Raw genomic sequence first — 24269 nt, 5'->3', positions numbered from 1 at the left:
ACTGATTGTCAGCAGCTTGTGAAGTAAATAACACCAAAAACATTGGAAACGATCACAAGATAATACAGATGAAAATGGCTGATTGACCAACTACAGTAAAAATGGATGGGGAAAAGAACTGTGAAGCCATTGAACTATAAAAAGGAAGAAAACAAATATTAGGTTTGCAGGTGTTCCAAGTCCAAGATGAATATGTTCTGTGAAAAGTTTCTTTTTCCATCTCTGTGTACTGTGCTGGCACACCAGAGACAGCAGAAATTAAAACAACCTGCTTTCCAGATTTGTTGAGCTGCCTTATTTCAAGATCAAGTCCTGAAGTCAGAACTGAATGAGACCAACTGAGGAAAACATTGGATACTGTCAGAAAACATTTTGTCTTGTCCCCTGTAGTTCCAGGAAGAGATATATAGAATTATATCCCCAAGCCTACTTCACCTCTGTTTCCTGGTAAATCTTGCTCTATTTAACAGGAAAAAAAAAAAAAGTGCACCGAGTGAAAGAGGTAACAAATAGAGATCAATGAGAAAAGGAAAGTTTCCAGGCATAAGAAAATAAAAAGCTGGTAACAGAGCAATAGAATAAATTGCAACATTTCATAAACACAGAAATAAATGGTTTTTATCTTGTGAAGAAGGAACACTGCACATAATGAATTCCAATCAGAATGCAAAACACTTGAGAATGGGTGAGAACTAATTTTCTAAGTGACTTACTTGTCCCCAATGTTCTTTTTTATTCAGTTTCTTCTTACAGCAGAGGTTCTGCTGCCACATTAAAGCACAGATCAGCTGTAGTCAAGCAGCAGTGTTTTGTATGGGAGTGGATTCACTTCCTTTTATTTTTGCCTGCTTTTTGGTCTTCTGTTATGAAAATTAGTTTTCCCACTTAATGTATTTTCCAGTTCACTTACTGCATTGCTAAAATATTTTTGCTATCTTGTTTGGTTCTTTTTTTTAATCCCCCAATCTTCCCCTCCTCTTTTATTTCATGTAAAAATCAATGGCCAAATCCTATTATTCCCATTATTCTGCACATTCAATTTCCTGTTTGCACTACCATTTCCATGATACAAATTGTTGTTATGGCTAAACGAAAACAAGACATCTTTATCAGGTTGAACTGTGTAATAACAAGAGTGTTTAGCAATTTTTACTGCTTGTTCTCAAAGGGTTAAGGGCTGCAATATTGCTGTGGCCTCCTGTTCCATCAGATGGGAAGGGACACATTCTTTCCCTTCACCCCTCTAACGCTGAAAAAAACCAAACAAAAAACCCAAAAAACCACCACAACAACAACAAAACCAGGAAAAAAACCCTTTCAAAAATATAAAATTTTGACTTGCTGCCATAAGTAATGGATAGTATCATGGACTTCAACAGAAAGAATATGGGACTTGTACAAATAACATCAGAGCACTCACCAATATTGACTGCCACGTGTCAAGACATTATTTCACTTGACTCTGGGATGCTCTTTAGGTATATACAGGGCACTTTTACAGAAAATACAGTTGCACTCTGGAGACTGTTTTAAACCATTGGCATTGAATCCATAATTCCTGTGGAGTATAGTTTTGCCATGGCAAAAAAGTTCTAATACAGACTGATCCCTGGGTAGGGAGAAAGAGATTCGTCTGAAGTGAATCCCAACCCAGTTCTCAAGGGAGAAAAACATACGGGATGTAAAAAATAGAGGGGGAAAAAAACCAACAATCTAACAAACAAATTGAACATTCCTAAATGACTGCAGAAAAATTAAATGAAATGCTGGTAACAGTATAATGTGGTTTCACAATCTAACAGCAATAGTAATATTTAAGTTCATCTTTGTAGTTTATTGGTTCTTGTATGAACAGTGCAAGTACAGTTCTTAGAACTGAGATGAAGTCTTTGATGCGGGTCTTCATAAATACTTGAATTTTCCAGATTTTTTTCAACATGTATGTGACAAGGACTTAGAGAAATCAGTGGATTTAGAGCTGTGCACACTAACTATGGGCTAGTTGCTATTAATTTAATTTCTTTTAATCTAAATGAGAGGCTGATGGAGCACAGTGGCCTGGTACTACCCTCAAATTGTATTTCAAAAGTGCCTTCTCCTGGTTTGCCTCGTGTTCATCACAGCTCATCTTCCCATGAAGAATGCTCTTGACTTTCCAAGAAAAAAGTGGTGAAAGAATTAATAAGACGTCAGCAAAGCTATTTGAAGTTTAAAAGATTTGTTTTAAGTATTCTTTTGAGTCTGAGGATAAGGAATGTCCATTTCACTCCAGCTCAAAAGATTCATATTAAGAATAATAACAGCCACAAAATAATTTCCTTCCCCAACTCTCTGCTGAGGACAACCTCTTGATAAAATTTCTCAGAATATTTTATCAAGATAAATTTTACTTCCACACTTGGAATTCAGTTTTACACATTTCTTTGCAGTTGTTGACAACAGGTGTCTATGCCACAGCATGTCTGAGAGACTGAGTAGTCCAGCTCTCTTTTTTGGCTACTGGAAAGGTACAGAACCATTATTGCTGTATATTTTTAATTACTGACTTTGTTAATATAACTGCAATATCTGCTGTCTTTCATAGCACCCTCTGAGGCACTCTGTGTTCTTGGGTCTTTCTCCCTATGTAAAGGCATTGCAGAGTGTCAATAATTTCAATCACAAAGAGGTCATAATTGAAAAGCAAAGCTGAAGTGTGGCTGGACTCCATTTTTTCCCCTTTTAGCTTTATCTTCTGGTATCACTAAAAGGTTGCTGTAAAAAGAAAGGTCTGGATCTGAACTTGAAGTGTACCTGGGTTTTGGATTCATTCTGACATCTCTGGCAATGACAGCACCACAGCTGGGGACCTTCAGACAATTTCAGAAGGAATAAAGTATTCCTTGCTGTTCTGGTAGCATCTCAGGTGGGAGGAAAAAAATTAAATAAGCAATTATTTTAATAAGCTTTATACTCCTGGTAACAAAGGTGAGGAATCATCAGTTTAGGATGTGGTCAAGCTGCCACATAGCTCAGCATCACTCCTTACCCTAGGGATGCCTTATTGTATTTGCAGGAAATGCCCTGACAAAGGCAGGAATGATGCATCTGACTCCATGTTCTCAGCAGGCTAATTTATTACTTTATGATACTATATTATATTAAAGAATACCATACTATACTAAAGAATACAGAAAAGATACTTACAGAATGCTAAAAAGATAATAATGAGAACTGGTGACTCTGGAAAGAGTCCTGACACAGTTTGGCCCCAGTTGGCCAATGAGTGAAAACAACTCACACCAGAATCCAATGAAACAATCACCTGTGGGTAAACAATCCCCAAACACATTCCACATGAGCAAAACAGAGGAGAAGCAAATGAGATAAGAATTGTTTTCCTTTTTCTCTGAGGCTTCTCAGCTTCCCAGGAGAAAAATCCTGGGCAAAGGGATTTTTTCAGAGAATGTGAATGCCACACTGCCTTAATTTTCTCTGACTGCTTCCTTGATTTGTCCAGGAGAAAAACCCAAACCCTACACAGCTGCAAAATCACATGTAAAGTATTGAAAGTATCCTGGCAAAAGGCAGTGTTTCCCACACTCGCCCAGACTTGTTGCATCTGATCTTTTTAAGCCAGGTTTAATATCCATGGGACTCTGCAGTTTTGAGGGTTTAAAGCTGCTGCCTGATAGATTGCTTCTGGAACAGCTTCCTAAGTAAATAATTTTATGGTCACTGCACACTGCTGGTAGTCTATCATCAGCTGAACCTACAGTCAGCTGTTCATAGTTTACTGACAATATACTCAATATATCTTGATGATATTGGGTGTATTAAAGCCATCTACCTGGAGAACCATAGCCTAATATGACAGGTCTGTGGAGAAAAATTCAGGGTTCATGCTACACAAAGGGTGCATACAAGTATTGAGGGTTATTCTAGCAAATAATCATTGCCAAACAAGAAACTAGTTCCAGTGCTGGAAAGGTCACTGGCAAATGAAATGTTCTTTAAAAGATTATGCAATTCTTCATATGGGTTTTAATACCAATTTACTGAGCACTGCCTGCAGGTTCACAGAGCTTTAGATCAGATTTTCAAGTTAGTAATGGATAGAGATCTATGTCACTTCTGCAGCCAGAAACTGCTTGAAGTGGAAAGGGGGAAAGCAACATGAAATGACTACAGTGGGCATTTATCTGCACAGGCCCAGTGCTGTCAGCAGAGCCCATCAGAAAGCATTACATTGGGATTGTCCTCAGCATACAACATCATCAATACAGACCTGACCTTTCCCGGGCCTTGGATGGTTTGTGATGCTCTGAGGGATGCAGGTAAATAAACAGTTGCCCTCAAAAGATGGTAAATGGCTGCCCTCTCTCTCTTCTGAAGGTAAAAAAGAGCTTTCCCATTAACACTTCATCTCCTATCACTTGGTAAAGGGTAGAAAAGCAAAGATAGCTCATCTTACTTAATTAAGGGTCCAGTCTACCAGCAAAATAGCTGGCTCAATCCAGAATTGAACCTCTGGATTAAGTTACATGTAATACATCAGAAACTACACTGTATCTCAAATGAGAAGAGCTGGTTGCATTTTAAAAGAATTTATATGTTAAAATGAAAAAAAAAAAAGTTCTGGGTTTTAATTAAAGGTATTTTAAAGGTCATTTACAGAACTTCTTGCAGAGACTGTAAATGAAACTTTAGAATTTAAATGAGAAGCTTTTTATTCCCTGTTGTAAATAAGAATATCCTTATTGGCTATAAACTTGCTTTTTCAAGGTATGGTTTGAGCCTCAAGCTCTTTATCGATGCAGGTCAATTATGTATTAGATTCTTGGAAATGTCCTTATTTAATTATAAAGTAAATTAATGCTGGGCCTCAAAACCCCCTCCTGTTTACAGTCCTTCTCTTCAAACATTTTATTAATGCTGAAACAGATTCTCCTGTGCATGAAACATCAGTTTTATTATATTTATATAATCCATAGTTTTCATTCCGTACTGTGTTTTCTCCGTTCACACCCAGCTGGCTTTTCCCTAGTTAGTGTCATGGATTTGCATGCTCTAGTCTCAAATTTCATTGGCTTTTTTGCTACCTTCTGTTAGTTCCATGTTCCAAGATGCTTGAATTCACTTGATTAACATTTTTCTTAAAAGAATAAAAATCTACCTCTCACTCTTTCCTTAGAACTGCAAGTCTACATATTTAACATTTTGGCAATGTATCCTTCCATCAATAAATTCCCTCTAACACCTGGCAGAGGCTTTACACGCTTTCTCCTTGACCTATTGCTACTGATGTGCTTCAAAAACATCTAATTAGGTATTTCAGATGTATTAATATCTTCTTTTTGTCCTTCCTCCTGCGAGGGACAACTGCTCACTTTGAAAATTTAAAAAGGTTTATTAGACCTTGACAAAAATACAACAAAAGGACTACATAAGGAAAAAGCTGCAGTGCTGGGAACACCACATGCACACCAATGGCCTGTCAGGACCCAGGACATCCCTCTGGCTGCCCTGGATGGCTCCAGCCCCTGCCAGGGGGCTCAGAGACCTTGGCACAGAGCCAAATACACCTGTGTCTTTGATTTTTAACCCATGGAAAAAATTACCAACTTTATATGAAGATTGACAAGCCATGAGAGTGTAAATAGAATGATAGGTAATTTATCACTGGATGAAAAGTAGAATTTTAGGTTTTTAGAATAGGGGTTCAGAAGCCAAGATGGAAGTGTGCCTTGTCCTTCTTCTTCCTAGTCTCCATCTTCTGGGTGATGGTGGCACTTTTGGATTGGTTTAGAGTAGAAACTCACTGTCTAACATAGGTGATAGGCACTGGAAAATTATTGTAAATAATGTACACGTAGTTTTTAGAATAAAAAGATAACACCACCCTGAGGGCGGGCAGAGTGCCTCAGACTGACTTGCTAGACAGACCTCAGCAGGTCAGAAAAAGAATGTTATAGATAACAGAGAATAAACAACCTTGGAAACCACAGCCAAAGAATCCTGACTTTGATCTCAGGGCTGGGAAAAAGAGACTCCCTGACACCTCGGGGTCGTCTCAACCACAGAAACCCTGAGAATGGCCAGTTCTTCTTCAAGATGGATGCTCAGCCTTTGATACCCCTGGGGCTGCATCAGCCAGCCCTGACCCCTCCCAAAGTCTGTCAGTCAGCTCTTCTTTGCCATTTATCAGTGGAGGCTGCTTGCTTGTAACTGGATTGGAGGTCAGGTGTTGCCATGCTGCACCCCCTAAGCACCCCCTGAGCTTTTCCATCCCCAGCTGCCCCAGGTAAGGGACACATGTGCAGCCTTCTTTTACCTGTCCTGGACAGCCCAGGCTGTCTGATGGCAACAATACAGGGGGGAAAGGGAACTGTGGGGAGAACAGAGGACATCTAAACTACAATAACATAACTGTACATCACTAAAGCTTTTCTTAATACTCACACAATTGTTATCCCTAAAGTGTGAGAGCCAATCATCTCATTATCCATCTATAACACCCCTAAGCTCTTTCTGCAGTTGTTCCTTGGTCATACCTTGCTTTCCTTCCACCCCAGGATTTGTGCTCCAGCAGTCAGGGCTGCACAGTCTGGCACGGTGGCTCCACAGGGGAGTCAGCACAGGCTGAAATATGAATATTTCTTCAGTGCTGAGCATTTTCCCTGCACCACAGGCATTGGAGTCTGCTTTAGTTTTGGCTTTGCAGACTGTATTTAAGCACAGACCAGATTTACAAACTTTCTGAATGCTCACTTTTCTACCAGGGGCTTCAAAGTCATTCCTGGCACAGCTGCACAGCTGGCACTGGGACAGGGGGTGGGGGTGTCCAGATAACAAAGATGGAATTGTTGCTTTCAGAGCCATGCATCCCACCAGCACCTGCTGGCTTTCCAATCCTCCAAGGAGCCATGTGATTACAGACTTCCAAATCCTAATTTTGCATTTCCAGTCCTTGACTCTAGGCCTGCAGGTAAAACCCAGCTGGCTGGGGATCCTCCCTGCAGTCCATATTCTCTCCTTTTTGCCTGGTGATTGCTGGACCAGCACACACTGATCTTTCTTTGTCCTATTGGTTGTAGTGCTGCTTGTTTGTTTTATGAAGAGGTGGAAATTGCTGAAAAAAGCAGTACTGAACAGTCTTACAATGCTGCTAATGCTGCCTTAAAGGTCCCTTCAGACACAAAACTGAGCCTTCATTCCTTTCTTATCAGTCTCTACTAGACAGTAAATTGTGAGGTGTTTTCACACTATTTGTTTGTAAAGTAAAACTTGAATCAAAGTTCACAAGCTTGGGGGACACATCTTTTATCATAAACTAGTTTTTATCATAAGTTAATTATTTATTAATCAATATTAACTTTTATTTTCTGGATTAGTGTTGGAAGAAATCCAAATTTCTCTTTTGAATAACTTTCACTTTTTTTTTCACAGCTGGTTGAACTGAAAATATTCCATTACCTACAAAACCAAGTTTACTTTGGTGCAGTCCTCACAATTTTAAAATATAAGTGACTGTGAAACACTCATCAATTTCTTTGCACGATAATTCTGAAGGCTGTGAACTATTACTTTATGTACCTTCATGATAAGAAATTAGAGGCCAAATTACTTCCTACAGAACTGGCAGAAGGGCCAAACAGAAGCTATTTTGTGAGAACTTTTATGAGTGTTTATACAACCACTTGCAGATCAAGCTCAGGCTTTTTTTAATTTTAAGAAGACTTTAGCATTAATTTTTTTTTTGTTTTAAAAATTATTATTTTCTTCATTAGGATAACAGTTAACAGTAATTTCATGCTTTCATAAAATACTTCCAAATATTACAATAAAAAAATAATCCCCAAATCTACCTCTGCTCTTTTTGTGGCATTTTGCTCTCATTGTACTACTCTTATGTTGTCTGCAAATTACAGAAATCCTGGAGCAAAACCTCTGGTATCCCTTTATCAAGCTAAACATGCAAAAGTAGCTTAATACTTTGGAAGATCCTGGGTACAATTTCTGTGCTGTGGTAGGGGAATCTTTCTATTTCTAGGAACTGCAGAAGGACTCTAGAAAAGCAGTTTAAAGAGTGAGCATTTAGCTCTGCATGGCTAAAATCTGGGAAGACAGAACCTTCCAAAGTGACAGTCTGTGAAGTGTGGCTGCAGAATAGGTGCTGGTATTGAAAATGAGATTTTCCCAGTGCTGAAAGACAACCTCAGAGATACAGATGCCACTGGAATCTTAGACAAATATCTGAAAAGAAAGTCTCAAAAATAACCACAAATCTCTACTGCTCTTTGTCTTTGGATATGCCCAGAAATTAGTTATTTAGGCATTATGAGTGCTGGTAAGGAATCTTGCAATAAAAATATCTATTTGTGAGGTACTTTCAGTTAGACTGAGCTCTTTTTATCCTATTTTTGCATCTTTTTTCCTCTCACTTCCACTATTTATGACCATTGCACGAATTCCATATGATGCTTCAAGAAAATTATGTGAAATATGTTACACAGGACCAGAAAGGAGGAAGGGACAGTAATGGAAAGTGACTCTAAAAGAAGTCAAGTACATATGGGAAATATTATGAGAATAATTTGAAATAATCTGGGACATTTATTGGTTCCTAAAATACCCAGGCAATGAAGGAAAGTGCCCAAACTCGGGGGGGGGGTTGAGAAGACATGCAGCTCGCTTCTGAAAACACAGCTTGTCACCACATTCCACATAAAGCAGGTGAGACCTGTTACACACAGGAAAACACATTCCCACCCCAAGGAATTTGAGCACCACTGTTTTCCTCCTCTGCCTTCTCCCTTTTGAGTCATTTTGTACCCACCTCAGTTGCCTTTAATATATTGTGAGTCACATTTCATTCCAGATATAGACTCCTGAGCAATGGATGTGAGATCCTGAAATACTGAGATGACAAACACTCACTAATGCAGCCTAGATTAGATATTAAATCTTAAAATATTGTTTTTCTCTATGTTATGTGTGAACTGCAGTAGAACAGGACAGAGTTGTGTTTTTATAATGTATTTTTTCTATTCCATTTCCCAGTGCTTTCTTTGAATACTGGCTTCCTGCTGGATTTTTCAATATTTTTCTAAACATAACTTTTGACCTTTGCAGCTGTTCTGGACTCATGGCTTTCACATCGTACAGAGTCCCTCTCTAGTCCTCTAGGCAAAAATGCACTCTGTAATGTCCTGCCACAAAGAGCCTTGGTCATAAGATTCTCAAAGGTGTTGGTCTGCAGTGACCCCTGACATTTTGGTTTTGGCAATCACTAGGGTATATTTCTCTTTAAGTAGTTTTTACTAAAAATCTTCAGCAAGTAGCTCACCCAAAGTCCTGGAGGCACCTGCTGACCTGCCACCACCCACCTTTCCTTCCTTTACAGTTTAGCTTTCTATAGATTCATTCCTCCTCCTGATTTCCCTTTAATTCTCTCTTTCTCTTGACATAATTACTTCTCAAGGTATTTCTTTCTCTCATATAAATATTTTCCCTCCTGCCCCATTTTAGCTTGTGCTGCAATCCAACCCTGGTTCATCCCCATTGCCTTTTCCCCTCAGTCTTCTTTCTGGGCTTAGGACACTCGTGGAATAAATGCCACAAAACCTTCACTAAACCTTTTCTATCTTCTCCAGTTTACAATTCTCCTCACATTTAGTGGATTTTCTCACCCCAGCCATCAATTTCCTTGTCACTGTCGTTGAGGATCTCCCCACTGCAGCCAGCCTTTTACTGATTCCATGAACAGTCCTCTCAGCCTCCCGAGAGGAACCTGATCAAAGGGAGGGCTTTTGCATTGCTTTTGTCTATTCTAAAGCTATTACATTTACCTGTGAAAAGCAGATTTTTCTTGACTGCCTTTTGCCCAACTGCCCAATTGTTCCAATGACCTCACCATGTAGCTTCTCTTCCTTGCACTCTTTTTGTCTTCTCCTTTTCCTGCTTTCACTCCTGAGAAGAGCTTCCTGGCATGTTTTACCTCACAAATGCATCTTTGTCTTTTACCTCTGAGCCATCCCTTTTCTGCACCATTACAGATGCAAGTGATCTATTTCTTGGCTTTGCAATCGAGGTTTAATCTTTAATTTAGAGTGCTTTTTAACACTGACATGTAAGACCTATTTTTAAATGTGACAGGTTCTTTTTCAGCGGTGGTGGTGGAAGGAGCTTGCAGAGCACTGCAAAGATAGAGTTTCATTGTCCCTTTAAGTCCTTAAAGCTTTTCCATCTCACAATTCACTTGCTGTGGCATCATGTTGTCTGTTCCTGTCAGAGGCACTTTTGTGCTGCCAGTGTGCATGTGGCAGGCTGCTGCTAAGGTCATTTTCCCAGTCCATCACTTTGACTTTCTGCAATTGCTCTCACCTTCTGGGTTGTATCAAAGAGAGCACTTTATTTTTAATTTTCCAAGCTCTTCAGGTCTTACTGCAGTATCAAGTTGACATTTCCCTCCTGCAGGTGTCTGTGAGGCCAATTTTCATCACACCCATGTTAAATTCTGAACTTCATGCATTCAGGCATCCAGTGACACCTTCACCTGTCTTTTATTTCTCACAGCCTTCCCGAGAACTCTGGTCATTCCTTTTAAAACCACTGCTTAACAACCATTCTTCTTTGATGAGGTGCTCACAAAAGCAGGGACTGCTGGGATATTCTGAGATCAGAAGCCAAGCACACCCACAAATGTTGCCTCATTATTTTCCTTTACTCCTCTCATCTGTTTCTGTCCATCTGTTTTGTCACAAAGTTTAATTCTAATCTCTCTGAACAGAAAACAGATCATACATGTTCACAGCACCAAACCTACAGCATGTGACTAAAATTCAAAGATGAAGGCCATAGGATAATGTAAACAAATAAAAGTAGATGTAATTATTAGAATAATTCTACCAATATGTTATTGATGCCAGTATCATCATTTCGTGATCATTTCTTGATTTTTATTTTTAAATTATTCGTGTACTTTTCACAGTATCTTAGAAATATTGGTGTTGGGGGTTTTGTCTCAACAAACTAATCAAGATTAATTTCTGTACGTGAATCCTGGCAGAATTTTGCCATCAACTGTTCATGAACATTTTCTCTAAAACAGTCTCTAATATTGTGACACAACAAGTGTTAAAAGGACACATTAACATTCCTGCCAATAATGACAAGAGGGAGTTAATCCATATGTTGATATTCTGTCAGTCAAAAACAAACTGAAAAAAAAAAAATCTGTATTTAAGTAAAGAAATAAAGGGAAAATTCCTTAATTTATTTTTTTAATTTGTTTGTTTGGCTGTTGTCCTCATCCATGGCTTTCTGTACCTAGTTTGCATAAAAATAAATGCCATAGCTCATTGTAGATGTGTTGTGGTCCACATGTTAAGAAGATAAATTAAATTTGCTTCTCTTTTTCTGAAAGCTCTTTTTCTTGTTGTATGGTCTAATATTAGGAAGCAGAAAGAACAACAGGCAACTTTTCTCAAAGCCTTTTGTGGAGATCCATACACCTGCTCTATTTTTATACACAGACACTTTCTCAGCTCAAATGTCAGGGGCAGAGGTGAGCCTGGGGCCCTGGCTGCAATGCAAAACCAGCAGAGTAGAACTTTTAAAACTAAACTGTCCTACTGGTCATATAAAATGTACTGTACTTTTTAAAATTTTAATTTTATTTGTAATGTCAGGATTTGAAATTCTACTTTTTCTGAAATTTCTCTCTCTCTCTACATGGCTACTATGTCCTTCTAAATTGCAGTACTCCATTTCAAGGGACACCATCATGTCTTTAAAAGATTTGCTGAATTGAGCACACAGCTTTATTCATGACAAGTTAAGATAATCTTTCCTCTGTGTGCCCTGGCTAACAAGGTATTTTGATAGAATATTCTCCTCATGTATAACGTCAGGGCCCCTAATGTCCCTAACCTCTGAAACAATTTCTAGAGCAGATAATGAAAGTTGGTGCCTGCATGTCATTTGTGCCTTTGAAAATGTCCCCTGAAGCCCAGTGACACAGTGGAGTGCTGGTCTGATACTGAGTGCTTAGAAGAACAGTCAGTTAATAGTTTGACATTTTCTAATCTGGATGCATGAGATAAATCATGAAAGAAAACCCAGTGAGCTCACTATACTGGAAAATATCAAATAATTTTGTCTTTTATCCAACCAGGTGTTGCACAGAGTTGGATTTGGCACTGCTTTACTTAGGCAACTTTGGGAAGTGCTGTCTGTTTCACCTGAATTTGTATATGTGTATATGAGGGTTCTAACCAGGGAATGTCTCTGCTTACTCCACTGTGCTAACTAAATCCTAGTGTTTAAGCATCTGTATTTCCTAATGGTCAGAAAAACAGGGTGCAGCTATTGCCTTGAAAAAAACCCTGATGAAATTAGCCTGGCTTGCATAAAAAAAAAAAAAATTCTAATTTATTAAAAAAAACTATCTATCTTTCTGCAAGAATTCTTTGCAGGCCTCCTTGGACCTAAGAGTTCCTATGATTTGTTCTTGCTGTAGAGAACAAACTGCTGCAGCTGCCCTTCCCCATTCAGCCTGTCACTCTGCCTGCACTGAGGGCCAGTGTTTCAGGTGTGACAGAGGAAGCTGTAACAAACCCTAACCTGAGAAGTGACAGCTGTGATTGTGTGCAGAGTTTCATCTCAGCCCCCTCAGTCACTGGCAGGAGTTCTTGATGGCTTTCATGTGTCAGGCAGAAGCGAGAGCAATCCTGAGCCCAGCTCAGCGGCACATTTCCCACTGACCGCAGCGAGGATGGATTTTCTCTCTGGGACCTCCCTCTCAGATATCACCTTATAAATCTGCTCTATCTGCTTCCCTTTGAGGAAGGAGGCCAATCATCTCCTCAGGGATCAGCAGCAGCAGAGAAGACCTCAAAGTTTAACTCAGTAAATTTATGGAACAGTTACTAACTTACCTCTTTCTGCTGGACTCCTGGTATGAGGGCAAACGAGGTCCATGCCGCTTGTTGGGTGGAAGGCAAGAACTTGTTGGTGCTGTGGCTGTTATTACAGGTAGTTTTGACTGATATTAACAAGAACACAATGTATAACAGACAGAAAAGCAACAAACAATACAGCCCTCTAATGGTAAAAGTGAATGCTAACATTTCAAAGAATAAATAACAATTGCATGAAAGAACTTATAAATCACAAAAACAGTACTACCCGTAATCCTTTCTCTGGTACTATGGAGATCAACTGGACTAAAGTAAAGAAGATTTTAAATGCAAAGAGCAGGTGTAGCCAAGATATTTTATGAAAAATCCTTTCCTTAGGATTTTTTCCTCCTGAGAAGCTGAGAGGCCTCAGGAACAAAATGTAAACAATGATTCTCTGCTGCTGTGGAATGCAGCAGGTGGATCTGGGATTGGTCTCGTGTGGTTGTTTCCAATTAATGGCCAATCACAGTCCACCTGCCTCAGACTGTCTCGGTCAGAGACAGACCTTTGTTATTCATTCCTTTTCTATTCTTAGTTAAGCCTTCTGATGAAATCCTTCCTTCTATTCTTTTGGTATGGTTTTTAATATAATATATATCATAAAAGAATAAACCAAGCCTTCTGAACATGCAGTCAAGATTCTTGTCTCTTCCCTTATCCTGGGACCCCTGTGATCACAGTCACAAGCAGGTGATGATGAACCCCAAAACACAGCAAAAGCATGTATCCCTGATCTTGAAAGGCAGCAGAACTGAAAGGGACACAAGAAACAGGGAGGAGGCAATGCTTGCTCTGTGACTGCTTTCCATAACCACAGAGCTCACAAACTCGCACTGTGCTTTGGGGGTTCCTTTGCCTGGTTTCAAAAATCAGTCACTCCACTGGGGACATTCATCTTTCCTAAGCTAAACCGGGACGTGACTTCAACCTGAATTCTACTCTTGAGTGCTGAGGAATGAGCCTAAAGCTGCTTTTGTCACTGACTGTACTTATGGCAATGCCCTTCAGTTTCCAAGACAGTGATCCTGTGCTGCAATTAAAGCAGCAACTGAAACAAATGGATTTTATTCTCTTCATAAATGCAAGAAAACCCAGCTGAGTTCAATTAATTGAAGCAGGAGCTAGTTGGTCACAGGTGCTGCACTGGGAGAGGTTCCTGGCTCTGTTCTTCATCCACATCTCTTAGCTGCTTGCTTCTAATGCATGCTTGGTTTTTCCATTGTGAATAGTCCAAGGGTGAACAGAAGATGTGTGAGGAACTGGCTGAAGATATTTACTAATAAAGTCGTTTGTGCTGAATTATGTCTGTTGTTATGTGGGGGGAAGCCCTCACGTTTTGGGATATATTTCTTCCTGAAAAGTTTTCTGCTTGTTTTCTATTTTATGCCTTTTGCAAGGGACTATCCCTAAATGAAGGACTGCAGTCAGTAATGAAGTCCTGGCTTGCTAATGACCAAAGTTGAGAGCCTCATCACTATCCCAAAAATTCTATTCTGTTCTCATGCCCCTATAGCAGTGTCTACAAATCTGACAGGATGAAAGGAAACACAGACCATTTCCCCTTTTTCCTCATATTAATGAACAAGGAGTTTAATGTGATTTATGTTTAAATCAGGACCTTCTACCAGAAAGCTTCCAGCTTTGTTGGAGCTGGCCAACACAGACCCAATGAATCATAAAAAGATTCCCTAAAAACTCCTTTTCTCTTCTCCTGGCTGCTATGGCATTCACACCCTGCACCCTTGTCTTTGTAGAAGAGGGCACTGACCCCTCACTGATATCACTGGGTGCTACTACTGTGAAGATGAATCCATGAATAAAAGGCTGAACTCTGCTCTTACAGCAATCAGTTGGTAGAGACTTGTCCAATTTGGATCCTCTTTTAATGCCTTCCTACTTTCAGCTGAAGGTATAATTTACTTTCTATGTGATACCAAGTTCAAGGCTGATGTATCTTTCAGAATGTTTGTTTAGGCTGCTCTTTGCATTGAGGCATTTGGTGAACCCTGGTTATTCTGGATGCTGTTACAATTTGAACTGCACATAGAATCTCATAAGCATTACAGCAGCTCTATATTTAAACCATGACTTAACAAGACTATAGGTTTCCATAAGAGACAATAGTTTTTGACTGGATTGCACCTTTTCTAAAATGGGAAGAGACAGCAAATACTAATATCAGTTTAATTAGAAGTAACACCAGGAATAAATCCATTAAAATGACATCAATGGCAATTCAGTGCATTTTTCAGCTACTCTGAGTTTGAAATAGAAGACAGTCAGTTTTCTGCAAACCACTTGCTATTAATATTATTTTTTTCATGTTGTAACTCGAAAGAAATCCAGGCCAAATACGTCATATTTATTCAAGTGAGCGATACAGTGACACAGTAGACATGGAATTTGTCAACTTTGCCACAGTATGACCCATACCATACATGCACATGGTGACAGGACAAGGGGGAATGGCTTCAAAGTGACAGAGAGTAGTTATTTGTGAGAATTTATTTACTGTGAGGGTGGTGAGGCACTGGAACAGGTTGTCCAGAGCACCTGTGGCTGCCCCCATCCCTGGAAGAGTCCAAGGCCAGGTTGGATGAGGCTCTGAGCAACCTGGTCTGGTGGAAGGTGCCCATGGCAGAGGGTTGTTCTTTAAGGTTCCTTCCAACCAAAACAATTCTATGGTTCTGTGATTCCATATCTTACACTCCTGCTGTTTCCTTTGCTGCAGAGCAGGACGTTGGAAAATACGAGGGTTTACATGAAATGAAAATATTTTTTCATTTCTCATTCATCATTTTCATGAAAATAATTCCTTAACTGTTTATCTTTGAAGTGCCAGATGGGATGTGACAAAATAAAATACCTAAGGAAATAGTAATGCAAGAGACTTAAATTATATGTCCAGGTCCTACCACTGACAGTCTAAGTAAACTTCTTTCTTAGCTTAGTAGGATAAAACTGATTCGTCCTAATTGAGTTTCCAGCATCTCTTTAATTGATCTCCTGTGTAACAAGGCATTTTTCTGAATGAAATGATCTCCTGTGTGTGCAAACAGATTTAATAGGAGCAACTGTGCTCACTGAAATTCCTAATGGTTTGAAATTCAGATGGAATGAATGGCTTGAAAGTCAGATGGTTAGGAATTTTTAATGGTTTGAAATTCAGATGGAATTCAGACACCAATGGAACTTTGAGGCAGCCCTTTTACAAGCATGTGAGGACAGGTGGGTACTACTAGATCTGAACCAAAGATTTCTCATATCCAGCACAATAATGGATGCTGCAAGAGAAAGAAAAATCCTTCATCTCAGGAAGACAGCTGAGACCCTAAAATAGTACCTGCAAAAGGGTTCACTGGAATCAACAGGCACAAGCAGAGGCCAAATCCCAAACCAGCCCTCTGCTATTTATCACTTTAGGCTTCCCTGTCATCAGGATGTCACAGACTCACTGCCATGGATCCAGGTCCATGGGAATGAGCATTTTTCTCACCATCACTTCAGGTCTGTTGAAGGAAGAGGGAGACTGATCCAAATCTAAGAGGGTGGAAAAGAAAAGGAAAGGTGTTTAATTGAGCCTGAGGCATCTATCCTCACTCTGTGAGAGAAAACATGCCAGAGGAAAAGCAATAAGGAGAACCTGGGGAACTAAAGGCTGGCGAATCTAACCTCAGTTTTTGGTAAGATTTTGGAGTAAATTCTTGTGTAAACTATTTGCAAGCACATGAAAGACAAGAAGTGATTGGGAGCAGCCAGGATGGATTCAGCAATAGAAAGCACAGCTGATCAACTTGATTTGTTTTCCATGAGGAGATGACTTGAGCCATGCACAAGCAGACACAACAACAGATGTTGTTTACCCTGACTCCAGGAAGAGTGTCAGCATGGTATTCCATGATGATAAACTGGAGAACTATATTTTGGATAGATGGAGTATAAAGTGGAAAACTGCTGGATTTTTCTTTTTCTTTCCTGGCCTAAAAGGCTGATGGTCAGAGGTTTAAAGTGGCAGCTGGGTGCCAGTGGCACCTCTTGGTGGCTGGCACTGATTTTATTTAAAATCTTCATTAATTGCTGGCAGTATAAAATAGCCACTCAATGGGCTGCCAAACAAGGGTATATTGGGGGTGGTTGATATGCTGGATGGTAGGGCTGCCATTCTGAGGGCCCTTCATAGCCTGCCAGTGTGGGTCAACAGGACTCTACTTCAGCAAGGACAAATGAAAATCCTGCAATAACCACTCAGACTAGAGTAAACTGGGGGCTGGACAGCTAAATAGAAACCATGAAGGAAAGGACTTGGGATTCTGGTGAACAACAAACTGAACATTAATCACCAGCATGCTGCTGTGGTGCCAGAAACTACAAAGTGGATTTTAATATTGGGATCAGAGACAGCAGGTGGAAGAAGAGACTATCCCCTTCCTGTTCCCATAGCACACTTTTTAACCTTATGCTGGTTAAAAGCCACAGGAATATTAAAAAAATGTGACCCAGATGAAGAAAAAAGAGTGTTTTTAAAATCTACTGACCCAATAGAAAAAGTTCCTTTGATTTGAACACTTTTCTCCTTCATGAGATCACTTTATTTTGGGGGATCTTTATGTTTTACAGGGAGGAGACTAGTTATGAGAGAGTCTAACAAACAAGGAAAAACGGGATTTTGTCACAGAACCTCAGAACCACAGAAAATAGGCCATAAGCCTTGTGTGTTCAGGAATTCAAGAAATTCAGGAAATTTGCAAAAGCTTTGGTGCATCCGCTGTTTTGATGAGTGTCTGAGCAAGGAAACAAAAGCCTCCTCTGACAGAAAAGTTTCTCAGCATGGACATGAAAGGAAAAATGAAAGCTACCAAAATAAACCCCAGTTTTATATACTTCATATCTTCCAATGCTATGAGGAAATGGCTCATTTCAAAGTTTGAATCTCTCTAAGAAAAGCAGTTGATCCATTACCTGCATCATGATTAGCTCCTGGATCTCTGGATTGCATTTACTGTTTAGGAAAGTGAGTGGCAAGGTTCATCAGTACTCCTGCCATGGTCAGAATTCCAGAATTCCTCTTACACTGGGTAACAATAGTATTTTTTCCAATACTATTGTCCCAGAATAGTGTCTCAATGACTGATTTCAGATATGCTTGCTCCCAAGCAAATTTTGCAGCTTTCTTTTACCTGTCTGATTTTTCACTCCCTGACTGGACTGCTAGTCTACTTGGGGTGCATGTTGAAATGATTTTGGTTCTTTTTTGCCTCAGAACTGAAGGTCCACATTATGATAAAAATGTGGACCTTCAGTTCTGAGGCAAAAAAAAAATTAACTCTTTCTGCTCTGACTGTGCTGCATTTGCCAGAAGTGTTTTGGTATTAGACAAGGCACTCAATAGGACAAACAAAGGTTGGCCTAGCCTCGTGTTATTTTAGACTTTCAAGCAAAGATTCTGCTCATGAATAGTTCCCTTCAAAGCTGTGCCAGAGCTTTATGGTCTTGGTGCACTAAGTCAATGCTTGCAGGTGCTTCTCTCTTTGCATTGGCTGTAGAGGAGGAATTAAAACTCATGTCTGATGAATTCCAATTTTACCAGAAGAAATATGGGATAGATTATCAGAAAGAAAGAAAGCTGTAAAAAACATCTAGCAGAATAGATGGGCTGAACAGAAATTATTTTTATTAAGCCAGTAGCCTCCAAACAGTTCCATATATTATTCCTGCTCCCAATGTGTTATTAAGGTGATTCTTCTGAAATGAAAATCATTGAAATTGATATTAGAAAAACCAGCAGCTCAGAATAATAACCAGCAGCTAAGCTACTGGGTTCTGAATAAGGATTTCTAATTCTCCTTAAGCCCTTCTCAAATTCCTCTTAATATGGCCAAAGACATCCACAAATTGGAAAAGCTTCATCCTGCAGAATATGGCTTATGTGCTTTGTGTGAGAAAGGGCCAGAACAGCTTCACAGCTCCTCACAGCTCTCCCAGCAGAGTCTGAAGTGACCAAAACCTCCAAACCAAGAGGCTTCTCAGACAATCTTATCTTTAATAGGCAAATCCAATGTTATTCATCACCCTGCTCAGAGTGTTTGTGGATCCTCTGGCAGCTGTATTGCTCAAAAAGCCCAGGGTTTTTGTTATACAGTGGATTTCTAGTGGAACCACATATAAGAAGGTCTGTAACATTTAAAATGAGAAAAATTATTTTCTCACATGCACAAAGAGCAAACAGGGGTTTCTACAGACCACTGGGTTTGTGGGTGTCATGGCTGAGCAGAGCAGCAGAGGATATGTTGCATTTTGGAGGTCTCTAACTAAGGACCTTGCAGAGAGTTGTTTCAGTTCAACAACTGTGCAGCTCTATTGCCAAGAGAGCTATTGTGCTGCTATTGTTATACAATTTAATTTTTCAGCCCAGATAAGGAATTATCTAGTAATGAACCCTGTTACACAGATGTGGTCATTTATATTATAAATGTGACAATAATTTCTGTCTGTGAGGCACTTGTACATCATGCAAGGTACTGCAGTCTCGCAGGATTAAACATGTTCTCTGTTCCAAATCACTGCCCAGCATAGTTTATGATATGGGGCTCCTTTTTGCTCTCTTCAGCTCCCTCAAACCCCTTCATATCTTCAGAAGACTTTGGCATGCTTTCTTCTGTGCTCTTCCCTCCTAGTTTTTCTAATTTTTACTTTCATTTTGCATCAATTATTTCAATACAATTAAAAAGAGATGGTGAAAACCAACTGGTGTGAAGAAAAGACACCTAATGATTTTCATGGAACAGAGCAATTGTAATTCAGGTTCTTTCTCTGTGGAAATGTTCTGTCATCAGATCCCACCCTGAACTGCCACCTACTGCCTGGTGTGTTTGTGCTTTGTTTTAAAAGGTTCACTGTGGAAAATGTAACTTTTCATGCAAGGCCTTGATCCTGCTGAGGGTTGTCTCGACAATGAGTTATCCAAAATTCTCCACAGGGCAGGAAGCTAAACCCCTGTGCCAACAAAAGGAAAATGAGGAGAGTTATCATTTGTACTCCCACTGTTTAAAAGGAAAACTCATGTGCTTCAAAGGTAAAGGCAAAATTGAATCAGAGGGGGGGCACAACTCACTCAGGTCGGCAATTTTACCCACATGTAACCAGTGTGAGATCTGGCACCTGCAGAGACCCTGAAACAATAGCTCAGGGTGGGATTAACCACTGCACTTATCTCTGCTAAAAGCACATAAACAGAGGGCAAACATGTTTTTAGCTGCAGCCCTCTCCCCTGAATTCCTCTGGCAAGGGAGGCAGCTCCCTGTAGCCCAAGGCTGAGCTCCAACGCAGCCCATCTACAAAATCTGGGGGTAAATTTCAGAGCAAGGTTTCATTGTGAGAAAGGGTTCTAGGGAAACCCACACAAAGTGAAGAAGATAAAACTGTGAACTCAGAGCAGCTTGAGGGTCTGAGAGGATAAACACCAGCACGGAGATCTGGTGTGTAAACCTATGAAAGAAACAACAGGGAGCCATAAACCGTAAAATAACAATATCAAGGCTTGGTGCCCCTGCCCTGCCCACTGCCTGACCTGCAAACTCCCGGGGGCTTCTTACTGGGAACTGAGAGCACATGAACTGTTTAGGCTAAAAGTTTGTCAAGTTCCTTGCATGTATTAGCTAGCAAATTACTTTGGTTTTTCAAGTAATCTGTGAAGCACTTGAATAAATGCTAAAGGCTGCCTGAATAAAATGATCCATGGAGAGTTAAAACAGCAATATTGAAAAGAGCTTTGTCAATTTTACTTTGTTTTTCCATTTGGAAAATCACTATCAGCTTCTGTTTTCTATACTAAGCTCTGACTGATTAGATGGGAGTATAAACCAACAGAGAAAAAAAAATATAAATCAACTCCATCAACTAAAATACTTCACTATAGTAATTTGTTTAGTTTTACTTCCTACACTATGTAAAAGAAACCCCTTAAACTGGCAGCTCCTCTTCTACCACATTTGCAGCCTTTTATATTTCCAACATATTACTTGTCGTTCTTATCTGAATCTAAAACTCTTAAACTTGATACAGAGTTCATGCATAGGAATAAAAATCTAACGTGGATGTTTATATTTGATAGAGGAATAGGAGAAATATAAATGAGATGATACCTACAAAAATGTTCATCCAACCAGAAATATGTGAATTGATCTGTCTTTGAAACTAATTTATCTTTGAAAATCTGATGAAATTGTGCAAAAAATAAAATTATTTTCTGCACAATTTACATCTTTTTTTAACTAAAGGAATTGTGAGTTGAACAAAGCCAAATCTTATTTAATCATTAGACGCCCTTCAGAAAGATGGCAGCTAAGCTCTGTAGGACTTATTTAACATTCAGACTATTTTTATTATAAAAGAATTTGTTTTATTTTTCTATTTGTTTAGATAGAAGAAATATGACAGAGGTAGATGTGGGAGACAAGACATCTTATTTCAATGAATATTTAGAAAATTCTCAGGCTGTATTGTGGAAGACAAGTGAAAATGCTACCCCATAAGATGAATGTGCAGTGTGTAAAATGTAGAATATCAAGTGTCTTCAGCTTCCTGTAGTAGAATAGAAGATGGAGTGGATGTGTTTTAGGGTAAAATTATGCACTGTCTGCTCTGAGAGCAAGCAATGGGAATGGAAATATTGAAATGTAATAATGCCTCTATTAAAAAATCAGATGAGAGGAAACCTGTCTACGCCTGTTTTGTTCTCAGGTCTTTATGTGGCCTGACATTTCTAGCCAGAGTAGCAGGCAGCAGCTGCACCACGTTGGGAGCTACACTAACAAAGATTGCTCTCCTGTAGAGCCGAGCCATCAGGATAAACTTCTGAACATTTCTGGCACGAAGCAGAGACCTTTGCTAGGATCCTTCTGCAGCCTGGACGGAGAAGAAAGAAGCTGACACCTTGCAGGCTCCTTTCAGTCAGGTTTGAAATACTCTGTGCCCTCCTCTGTTGCCCTCAGACTGTAAACAATACACCTACATCTTTGATTTTAACACCTCTGATACGCCAGGCAGAGTTGGAACATCCCCAGCTCTGTTCCACACCTCACCTCAACACCTCTTCTTTCCTCTTTCATGCCCTCCCCATGCCCAGGAGCCCTTACAAACCTGCCTTAGAACTGTGGTGAAGCCTCTGCGTGTGTGAGAGCTGTGCAGAAGGGCAAATGCATCTTTGTGCCCTCTGTGATGAAAAGGTACCTGGCAGTTTAACTCTGCTGTGATTTCATTCAGCTCCCAGCAAAAGGCACGCCATGGGGTGGATGTGGGGTCTCACAAAACCACTTTGATCATGCCATGGATAAAATACAGGTACAGAAACAGGCAGAGACTTCATGGGAGGATCACCTTACTCAGAAGCCCACGGCAGCATGGCTTTGACTGTCTCACCTGTCTGTGTAGGGTCTGACAAGATTTACAGGAGACTCTTTATATTTGGCTGATGCCCAGCAGTAATTTCAGTGCATTTCTTCTGTTTCCAGTTAAGGCAACCCAGCCTTACAGACAGAAGCCAAGAAAACCCTTAAATGACGTTTGTGAATACCCTCTGACTGCTACAATGTGCTTTTCAGTGCTAAAAAACCCCCTCTGGTCCTCCAAAGACTGCCCTTTTTACTCCAGTGCTTTTTTTTTTAAACCAAATATTTCTGAATTAGGAGCCTTCTAGAAGTGCATGGGGGAATGCATTTTAGTTCTGTTCCTAGGTTTGAGTCTCTCTATTCCTCCCCAAAAATAACTGGTGAATGACACAAGCAAACTGTCCCTTGCATCCCAAGAAATTCAGTTCAGGCTGTCTCACAAAGATAAAGGAATCAACACAACAGCATTCACATATCACTTGCAAATAAGACACAATTATGTAATTTTGAGATTTAAAGTAAACCTTGAATAAGATAATAATTTGCTTCCCTTAGAAATGATTTTAGGGATTTTGTAGCAAGAACTGAATATGAAGTTATGGCAGTATTTTCACTAGGATAATATTCTGCATCACTCCTTATTGTCAGATGAATATTTTGTACAAATTTCTCTGTCCAGACAGTGGGATATCCTGAGACTGTTTCAAGATTCTTTGTGGTCATATTTTTAAATAGATATGGGCAGAGAAAACACTTTTTGAAAACAATTTGCTCCAAGTATAAAATCAATGTTTTCCTTGATTGAATGTCTACCCAGAAGAAAAGTTCTAGTTCATTTACAGGCTATTAGATTCAAACCAGAAATGACTGGATGAAATTCAGTGAGTCAGATGAAGTGGTAAGTCAGAACAGATAATGCTTATGTCTTAAAATATATTAAATATTTTAGAAAATAAAAAAAAAACCCTAGTAATCTAGATAGATATGTAGCATGATGTTTTGTTTTTCTGAAGGGAAAGAGTGAAGCTCAAGTCTAGAAATACACCTTTCCCTCAGAGATCTGTTTGGTTTATCTAACTAGCAGTACAATTCTACATATTTTCAAAGTCTAAGAACTGGAGCTGAAAATTTGGGCACTGATTCATCAAGGTACCTAAGAATGAACTCAGTCTTAAAATTGCTCTTATCAAAGACAAAGTTCCTGGTGCTACTGCCTAGTTTTAGAAAGCAAATATAGCACTAATGAAAAGGTGCCAGAATTAAACATATGAGAGATGCCATCTCTCTCTGTGGAGAAAAAAAAAAAAAAAAATTACATAAGAAGAAGAAAAGCAAGCTTTTCTGGGCCTTTCTTACCCACCTCATCACCCCTACCCACCCTGTGTTTAAACTTAATTTAATTCCTGATGCAGTGTTTGAGGCTCTCAGGGGCAATTTTAGTTCACACCAGCAATGGTAGTGCTGTATTGAACAAATTCTGACTAATAATGCAAAAGGCAGTTCGTTGTTCTAGCCAGTCCTCTTGACCAGCCTGTTCCCTGAAGAGTTCAGCATCCTTTTTTTCCTCTTCTTGTCCCAGATTCATTGCTTGGACTTGTTTTCCAAGGTTCCCACATTAGCAACACCTCAGCACGATGTCTGCTAGGTTTTTCTCTCTCTCAGAACAAGTCAGGACTCTTGTCTGACTGACAGGTTTAATTAGGAGCAGCTGGAGCATGATGCAATCAAATACACAAAGGTGACAACGAGAAATGAGATCTGGGGTGGATTATTGGAGGCCTTTAGCACCCTCATAAGCTTCCAAAGGTGCTAGGCTGTTTTTTGGTAGAAAATTTTCAGAAGAGTCATGGTTTCTTAACCAGGGAGGAACAGTTTTAATAAATAATAATGAGTAGCTTGACTGAGACCCCAGCTTTTATTCTGGAACAATTCCCTGCTT

Source organism: Fringilla coelebs (genome assembly GCF_963513975.1).
Source record: "Fringilla coelebs genome assembly, chromosome: 5".
Taxonomy (NCBI): domain Eukaryota; kingdom Metazoa; phylum Chordata; class Aves; order Passeriformes; family Fringillidae; genus Fringilla; species Fringilla coelebs.
The sequence above is the reverse complement of the archived record's forward strand: the minus strand, read 5'-3'. Positions refer to the sequence as shown.